The sequence below is a fragment of the Sinocyclocheilus grahami genome, unplaced genomic scaffold, assembly GCF_001515645.1.
Source record: "Sinocyclocheilus grahami isolate Dianchi unplaced genomic scaffold, SAMN03320097.WGS_v1.1 scaffold339.1, whole genome shotgun sequence".
Lineage (NCBI taxonomy): Eukaryota > Metazoa > Chordata > Actinopteri > Cypriniformes > Cyprinidae > Sinocyclocheilus > Sinocyclocheilus grahami.
In genome coordinates, this window is record NW_015505518.1 from 465,679 (window position 1) to 475,267 (window position 9,589).

At 37.7% G+C, this 9,589-nt stretch overlaps 1 protein-coding gene across 2 annotated transcripts in view; it reads right to left on the reverse strand.

Moving 5' to 3' along the window:
- atf7ip (activating transcription factor 7 interacting protein) overlaps positions 1-8,536 on the reverse strand; it is a 42,737-nt gene extending 34,201 nt beyond the window's left edge. Inside the window, exon 1 of one of the 2 annotated variants that reach the window (XM_016295701.1) lies at positions 8,324-8,536. The gene's annotated coding sequence lies outside the window, so the exon portion shown is untranslated. Of the gene's footprint in view, positions 1-3,468; positions 3,548-8,323 lie in introns of those variants that run through there. The other variant, XM_016295703.1, reaches the window with a different exon arrangement.
- Between the last annotated feature and the right edge of the window lie 1,053 nt (positions 8,537-9,589).

Genomic DNA, 9,589 nt, shown 5'->3' on the forward strand with positions numbered 1-9,589 from the left:
CAAACAAAGTTTCATCTGCAGATATGGCCTTGTTTAGGGATCTGTGCCTTTGTGCATACGGACATCTGACTAAGTAGTGATTGTGTTTTTCAGCAATAGTGTGCACCCTCAATTTACAGAGAAAAGAAGGTCAGGGAAAAAATCTGTAGATGGAAAAATCTCCATACAAGTTCTTTGCATTTTTCTTTTTTTCTACTTGTTACTTTGCACTTTTTGTTAGAAATAAAATGGAACAGGTGTAGAGCAAGAGGTGGTTTGTTGTTGATGCACTAATTGCGTCATAAGGATTTTTGCTCCTAATGTATTCTTGATTTGACAGTCATTGTAGGAGAAGCCTTACTGCAGCACTATGCCTAAAAACCTCGGACACTGACATAAGTTCATCAGAAATAAAATTTTATCGCCATGGTCATTAATCAGCTGTTGGTAGGCCTGTCGCAATAATCAATATATCAACTTACCGCACAATATATGTACATGACCTCAATCATTTTTGGTGACACAATATATCGCTCATTATATTTACTTAAAAATGAATGTCACCATGCTTTGTACATTCCACTTGCGCCGGAGTCTTTTGCAGCTTCTCGTACATAACGTGGTGGTCATGAGGTGCTAGTTCAAATTTAAAACATGCTTCTACAAACAAAGTTTAATCTGCAGATTTGGCCTTGTTTAGGGATCTGTGCCTTTGTGCATACGGACATCTGACTAAGTAGTGATTGTGTTTTTCAGCAATAGTGTGCACCCTCAATTTACAGAGAAAAGAAGGTCAGGGAAAAAAATCTGTAGATGGAAAAATCTCCATACAAGTTCTTTGCATTTTTCTTTTTTTCTACTTGTTACTTTGCACTTTTTGTTAGAAATTGTTTATTTATCATTTATTCAAGTTTTTTAAGGTATCTAATATTTTGATACTTAATTTCCATGATCTAAATATTCTTAAAAATTAAAAGTTTGTTGTCATTTGGAAGTGTGTAGGCCTTCTTGCATTATTATGCTGTTACATTATGATTATATATTCAGTGGCATAAAATGGTCTTTAAAATTACAATAATATCGCTTATCGCAATTATTTCTGGGGCAATATATCGCACAACAAAAAGTTGTTATCGTGACAGGCCTAGCGTTTGGCGAACATGTCAAACTAGCGATCAAAGACTGCCGATTTTGGCCTAGGATCAGATGAATCATTTTAGGATTCACAAAATTCTAAGATCAAAATCAATAGCCAATGTCATATAGTGTGCACCTGGCTTAACACTCTTAACACGAAACGCAAAGAGTTTATAAATCTGTCTCCAGAGTAATGAGTATTACACGTAATGGATGCTTTGCGTTACATTGCGCCTTGGTCTTCAAACAGACACTAACAAATTAAAACATTAGAATTAAATAGTTTACTTACCTGCGGCACAGTTGAACCAATAGTAAAATGTGCCGAACAAACAAATCCCACATTCGCGCAATCAGGCACAATGTTACCAAAAAAATTTCAGCCGCCTATTCCTATTGTTTGGATCATTTGGAAGGGCCTGCAAAGATGTAGTTTTTCTATAACCAGGAACAAATTGTTTGGGGACCTTACCCGACATATTAATTTTTTTATAAGCAAAATGCAGAAACAATGGTAACCCTTTCAGTAATGGAGTACCTCATTCGCTCCCTCTTTCTTTATCAATTCACCAAGACAATTAGGTATATTGCAGGGGTGGGGACATTCAAATGAACCCCACATCCTGACATCACAATGTGACCTTTTTCAAAACGAGTTATTACTGCAGTGTGAAATACCTAAATGCTATTTGGACAGCAAGGAACTTTTGAGTTCTGTAAATTTATAGTAAAATGACCCCTTATGTCAAAATATCAACAAAAATTTGATTCCTCAAGACAACCCTAATAAATTTGTTTAACATTTAGTCTGCTAAATGACTAAATGACAATCTTTTATAGGAAATAAATGACCTAAATATTTCTTGAAGCAAGTTCTCCAAGATCAGGACTGAGCACATCTGAACCACGATATATCTGCCAAAACAAACTGATTAAAAACTAGGGGTGGGAATCGCAGGGTACCACACGATACGATAATATCACGATACGATAATATCACGATACAACAATTCTGCGATAATCGATATATTGCTAGACAATTCTATAATGATACATCACGATATCTGTCTAACTATGAAAACTAAATGCCTGTGAAATGGTCAAGTTTTCTCTCTTTATTCAAGTCCAAACTGTTAGAAAACAGCACAAAAGTTCTGTAAATCAAATTGAACATGCTAAGGAAATTAATCATGTTATTCTTGGACTTATTAAAAGGTTACACTTTTCATTGTGTGTAAACCAACACATTTAACTGCTTAACAACTTTATATATAGCCTATATATAAACCCCGTACATTTCAAAATTTGCCTGGAGTGCTTTCTCAACCTTTCCTTCCTCTCCTCTCATCATAAAAACGGAGCCCCGCACACACATGCAGGGGGGGGGAAGCCGTTCACATCGCGTCTTTAGCGCTCAGGCTCGTTATTCAAATGTAGACGCGCGGCTAGCGCACACACTGCACACTTCTGCGCCGCATTACGGCTCTGACAGGTTTTGTTTCGTCGTCCATGCCATAGGTGCAGACTTATGTTTCTGCCGGTCGGTGCCCACTGCATAACGCGCACTTGTAATATCTGAGAGAGAGGGAGAGCATTCGGTTTTGTTGACATAAAACTGTACGCGCCGGCGGCGCTCTCTCTCTCTCTCTCTCTCTCATATGAGGGAAACTCACCGGCGATCCGAGCGGAGAGGTTAGGCTACTCATGGACTGAATAAGCGCTCTGCAATAATATCGTGATCGGTGACTATGGTCCACGCCGATAGCTGTTCCAGGGCAGTTTTTTAGTTACAACTTCCATAAACGTATATATATATATATATATATATATATATATATAGCAGTAGCGCTAATACAGTGGCTGGAAATCTGTTTATCCTTCGGTTCCTCGTGCTTCCCCATCTTCATAGAGAACGCGGTTCATGGTTGCTCAGAGCGCTTCGGAAAGAAGGTGGAAATGGCGCGGCCGCGATTTCCACGCATTTTTTAGATGCTGGGAGCAGGGGAATCTATATAGAGTGCCTTATTGTAGTAAATTGTAGTATTGTGTTGTAGTAAAATATCGATATTTGGCACCAGATATCGATTCTCGTATCGCATGGAGAAGGACAACGATATATCGCCATATCGACCCCTATTAAAAACTAATCAATCTTACACCTAGGTGAATACATGTTCTTTTCAAAATGCAAGCACTTTCCCGCTACTGCTAACAAATCGCAAACAAGCCACTCACAGAACATTACAATTAGTGCATTCTATGGAAACAATAAACCATACATTCACTCAAAGACTCTAATGATAACACAGACACCAACATTTTACAAAAGGACAGGAAGACAAGAGAACTAACCTTACACTGCTCTGCTATCCTCAAATGGAGGCCACCTTCTGCTTGGAGGAAACATTTATAAGCCTTCTCTAGCCTTAAATCAAAAGTCTAGCACTAAACTGAGCAGGCTGGAGGAGGGGCCTGGGCGGGATTGTACCATTAATTTTGCAGGGGTATTACAAGTAATATTTATATCAACAAAGACTCTTGTATACTTCAAAATGGGGGGGGGGGAACTGTACTGTGCCTATAATTACACAACAATATTGTTGTTGTTTTTAATTAGCCTAATTAAAAATGTTTTTCTTTCTCATAGCATAAACTTTAATGTGGATATGTTTTCAAAAAGCGTTAAATTAGAAAACTGTCCAAAAAAATTTTAGCTGGACTACACAACATATCAAACTAGCTGAAATTAGTTCTAGAGCACAGTCACACTGCAGTGTAGCTCCACCCTCTTGCTACCAAGTAACTCAGCAGAGCAGACAACGGAAAATTACTGGGAGAGTTTGGATCATACCATTATAAGGACTGAGAGGGGGAGACAATCTAACTTGTATCGGCAGAGGAAGTCAGGCGCTTCTGAATGCTAAAATGACAAATGGGGCACCCTACGGTCTCGTGGACTTAACGGACATGCACACACGGTGGCCATTGTAAGTCCATAAGACTGCAAGTGCACATGAAGTGTTCCATTTGGGACAGGGCCTTTGGAACACCTTTGCCACTGATGGCGCAAAATGACACATGGCGCAGTTGACAGATTTGCCACTTACCTATGAGTCCAGTATTGGATTCATGCTGTCAGTTAAGGGCTACAGTTTGTGTGTGTGTGTGTGTGTGTAGCGGATTCACACAAACTACATCAAATGCACACAAACTTACAGATGTGCAAGCAGAGGCACAGATGAACAAGCAAAATTCCCTCACTATTCCAAGTTTCTTGGAAGCCGGTGTTTGACTGCTGGTAATGTTGTCGGTAATCTTAGCCCGGTTTCATCATGCCACTTTTGTGAGTGTGATAGACTTTTTCCACTTGAAATTTTCACTCTTAGTGTGTACTCACACTAGGCAATCTTAACCATGCCCTAGCGCGTTTGACCCCCAAAGTCCGGTTCGTTTGACTAGTGTGATCGCTCCGTGCCTCGCTCGGGCGCAGTTCGTTTAGCCGTCCCTGGCCCGGTTGGAAGAGGTGGGCCAGAGCACTGTTCGGTTGGGCTCGGGCGCGATACGCATGTACACTGGAAAAAGAACACTCTTTAAATAAAAAAAGTTACGCTTTCTGTCCCATATTTCATATTTGTGTCCATCCATTTGAGCAAAGTAAATTAATTATTGTTATTTTTCCTGCTCAATTACGATGTAATTTTTTCTTCTTCTGGAATAATTGGATATTACATTTAGAAACACAACTGAAAAATATGCTGAGATACGCCTCATGATCATTTGCTCATACGTTTATCTTCATGGAATCTGCCTTTACATGATAGATACTATTAGTTTAGTAAATGTTCCTGTTACCTGACACGCAAATCTACCTACTATCTGTTTATATCAAGGTATCGATTTATATGGAGATACCAGAGGCTGGTCATCATACTGAAGCCAATATTTGGCGTTGAGCCAAAGCAGTATATGTTTAGATGATGATGCTTGTGTGTATTTTTTTTTTTATCATGTGGAATTAAAGAAATAACATAGTCCACCCAAAAAGGAAACTTTGATTGATGAAACATCATCATTTACTCTGCCTGAGTAAATAGTACCAAAATTTTCATTTATGTGGCACTAATGTGTGGCCACTCTAAATTCACCCTGATCTAAATTCACACTTGATCATATACCACAATCATAATACAATCAGTCTATATTAAGATAAAAATAGTAAATTACGCCTTTTTGATATGAGACCAAGAACACAGACAGCTATTTGGTTTACAGAGACTTACGGTATAGGCAATCAATGTAATATTCACCTTTTTTTAGTTAACTTGATACCTTTTAAAAGGTAGACTCACTGAAAAATGACAACTTGTAATTTATTTTTACTCAGTCAAATTTAATCTCTTTTCTTTGTTGGGATATTGTTGTTTGTCCATGTTTTTCTATTAACCTTTAAACCTAACATTTCTTAAAATAACCAGTCATTACAAAAACAGCATTAAGAATCGTAAAATCACCTAAAACACAAAATAGTTGTATTTTATGTACAATTATGTACAATTAATAATAGACTTATCACTATCTGTACAGCACAAATAGCTAGTGACCTAAAGTCATTGTTGTTCACAGTGCCGCTGTGCATTCAGCAAGTAATGCTGTGCTACCACAGCCGGTTTCCTGTGCTCGCCTTCCATCCCTTTTCAATCTTTAAACTAAAACCTTTTTTTAAACTATTAACAGTCAATGAAAGAATTAAGAATCGTGAAACACCCTAAATTTATGTAATTGCTTAACGCACAAAATAGTGTGTACAGTTTGACTCTTATAGAAACAGTAACACAGGATTTTTGTGACACTAATAGCTAGCGACATGAAATCTTTGTTGTTCACAGTGCCACTGTGTAATCAGGAAGTAAACCGGTTTCAGCCAGTTCTGTCCTAGTTTCTTCACTCAGAATATGATAAGCTCTCTTACTCCTTCCTTTCATTTTTCCATTTTTGAGTTTGTTTTGACAAGAATATCTCAATACATGTTAGAAGATTCGCATTTTCCTTGAGATTAAAGTTTGTTCTTTCAAGTCATTACACTATTTATGATATAAAAAAACGTATGGACAAAAACTAAGAAGTAAAACATTCTGATGTATTTCCATAATAGACTTATCACTATCTGTACAGCACAAATAGCTAGTGACCTAAAGTCATTGTTGTTCACAGTGCCGCTGTGCATTCAGCAAGTAATGCTGTGCTACCACAGCCGGTTTCCTGTGCTCTCCTTCCATCCCTTTTCAATCTTTAAACTAAAACCTTTTTTTAAACTATTAACAGTCAATGAAAGAATTAAGAATCGTGAAACACCCTAAATTTATGTAATTGCTTAACGCACAAAATAGTGTGTACAGTTTGACTCTTATAGAAACAGTAACACAGGATTTTTGTGACACTAATAGCTAGCGACATGAAATCTTTGTTGTTCACAGTGCCACTGTGTAATCAGGAAGTAAACCGGTTTCAGCCAGTTCTGTCCTAGTTTCTTCACTCAGAATATGATAAGCTCTCTTACTCCTTCCTTTCATTTTTCCATTTTTGAGTTTGTTTTGACAAGAATATCTCAATACATGTTAGAAGATTCGCATTTTCCTTTGAGATTAAAGTTTGTTCTTTCAAGTCATTACACTATTTATGATATAAAAAAACGTATGGACAAAAACTAAGAAGTAAAACATTCTGATGTATTTCCTTCTTTTTTTATTGAAAAATTACAGCACAACCAGGACCTGTGATATAACACCACCCATTATCAGTGCTTAAAATGGAAGGGAAGACTGAACCATGTACTCGTGGAACCACAAGTTAAACACGTTGTACTTGCCACTGCACAGCTTGCATCAGTAATTGCATTTTAATCAAGTACACTCAGACCTGACGTCTGTGAAACAAATGTCTACGACTGTCAGACAGCATATAAGTGAAAACATACCAGGGAATACATAGAACAACAGCACAGCTACCCTGTGACTCAAGACTAGCACAGTCGTTCCCCTCCCCCCACAGTGAATGTCAATGGGTGAGTGGAAAATTACCAACAGAAAGGGTCGTACCATTTAAAAGATATTTAGGGGTGGGACTGAAAAACGTACATAGTTCAATAATGTATTATAAGAAAATACTTTTTCCTCAGACAAGGAAAATTAACATATTACTATACCATTGCTATACTAAACAAAACAACTATTAAAACGGTGGAATAAGTAGACAGGCAAGAGAAGTAAGACAGTTCAGCTAGGTGGCACATGACATCCACATGATGCGCAAAACATGTTATAGATATTATATTAAGGATCAAGAATTTTCAATAGCTTTCCATAACTCAGTCTTACTCTCTAGTGGTGAATCAACAGCTCAACTTCAACTGTTCAACTACATCTAGATGTTGCTCCAGAGGGTTCTGAACTCAAGTGAATGCTCCTTCAACTAGGCCTGGACTATTTGAAAAGAATGATGAACATCAACGGATGTTCCAAAGGATTTTCTTACGATCTCTTGTAATGGATCTGTTCCATTCTATCAAGATGTATTTACTGACGTCTACTCTAATCCCTGGTAACATGATCCTGCAGGCCATTCTACCCGTCTTCAAATGTCGATGTTCACTAGTCCACAGAGCGTTTCCAGCCAAGTGACGTAGTGTTAATAGTGGGACAAAATTTGTCACTGGCTTCCAAATCCCACAGTCTACCACTTAGATGATCAAAGAAATGTAAAAAAAAAAAAAAATGGGGAACCATGTTCTTAAGAAAAGCACAAGCCAAAACCACCCACACGTAAATATTATATAAGTCTACATGTTCAGCCCTTTTAATTTTGGGATTTGTAAATAAGTGATTTTTCCATGTTTGAAAGAAATTGTCCTGTAGTTATCACTTTGGAAAACCAAACCCAAACAAAAAATGTACTCAAGTTAAATTTCACCTTGTATAAATGTAACATAAATGGCCTAGAGAGACTAATTTATTTATGAAGTTTGTCACTTTAAATGAGTTTACACCTGATGTCCTTATGTGGTCAATTTTAAACATAAACATAGCCCAAATTCAATATGAAATGTATATAAATAATACATTAATCACACTAAAATGTATATTAAAATTACAAATATTATCATAAAAGTAGAACAAAAATTGATTTTCCAGAAACAAATGTGAAAACTCACCCAATCTTTTGATCAGTCGGAGCGCCTTCCAATCGGTATCTCCAAGAATACGTTACTACGACGGTCTCGGTTTCGTATTATACAAGTTTAAAAACGCGGATTGTGTTAGTAACGTCTTTATCGTCACGCAACGGAATCACATACAGTCATACAGACAGCTGCACAAGGTGACTGCCTGTAGGCTACAGTGAGAGCGGGCTGACAGCACCTCTGCAGTGTAGTTTGCTTGGTGACTCGCGCTCTCTTCTCCTCTCCAACGGTACAACAACAGGGGGAGGAGACATGCGTTTCGCGGGACAACGGGAGATTCGAAAATTAAACGCCTCCTGCCAGTAGAGGAACGTTTCGGTAACGCGTTTTCACAATGTTGAATCAAAATGTCCGTTAGTAAATTTGACGTAGTTTCTAAAGTCCATCAGCAGTGATTACAGTCAGACTCATTTTTTGGGTGCAACCCTGTTCTCATTCCTCAGTCGAATATTTATTTGGGTTTGATGTATCAAAAATGAGAGTATATCAGCAAATACGAAATGATTTTCGCTGTGATTTTTGTATTGACACCATGTGCCTACCGCCGTTACAGAGCCGTTCAACATAGCTCGAGTTTCTGTTCTCATCGTTCACAAACCCTGGCATGCATGTGCTCGGTTTAACATCCTTTCCGATCTGCTTCATAGCACTAGCTTTCTACATATAAAAATGCTGCCACGATACAACAAAGCTCATAAGCGTTGCCATATGAACAAAAAGTATACTGATTTAGTCTTAATTGGGCAATAAAACGTAGTATTGTTTCATTTCGAACATTTTATGAACATAATTTGTGTGAGTTATCGCTCCGACTGATCCATACCTGTTTTTGATTCAGAACCGGTTCATGAGTCATTCGTTCGCGAATCGGACTACCTTTGTTGTGCTGTATATTTCGGTTCGGTTCTAAAAAAGAGCCGACTCAAAAGAGTCATTCGTTCGGGAATCGGAGTACTGATATGCTGTATGTTTCGCGCTGTTTATTCTGAATAGAAGTGCAGGAAGTACTAGTCAATGTTTGGGAACCGTCAATGGAACCAGTGTTGCCAATTTAGCAATTTTGTTGCTAGATTTAGCAACTTTTTCTTCTAAAAGCACCTAGCAAAGGTAGTCATTTTCCAGGACATTATCCGTTATCCATTGTAACCCGAAAACACAAAATACAATGCGTAATTTAAAATGTAGGTAAAAAAAACGTGTGAATAATAATTACGGAAAATTCCTTCATATTAATAG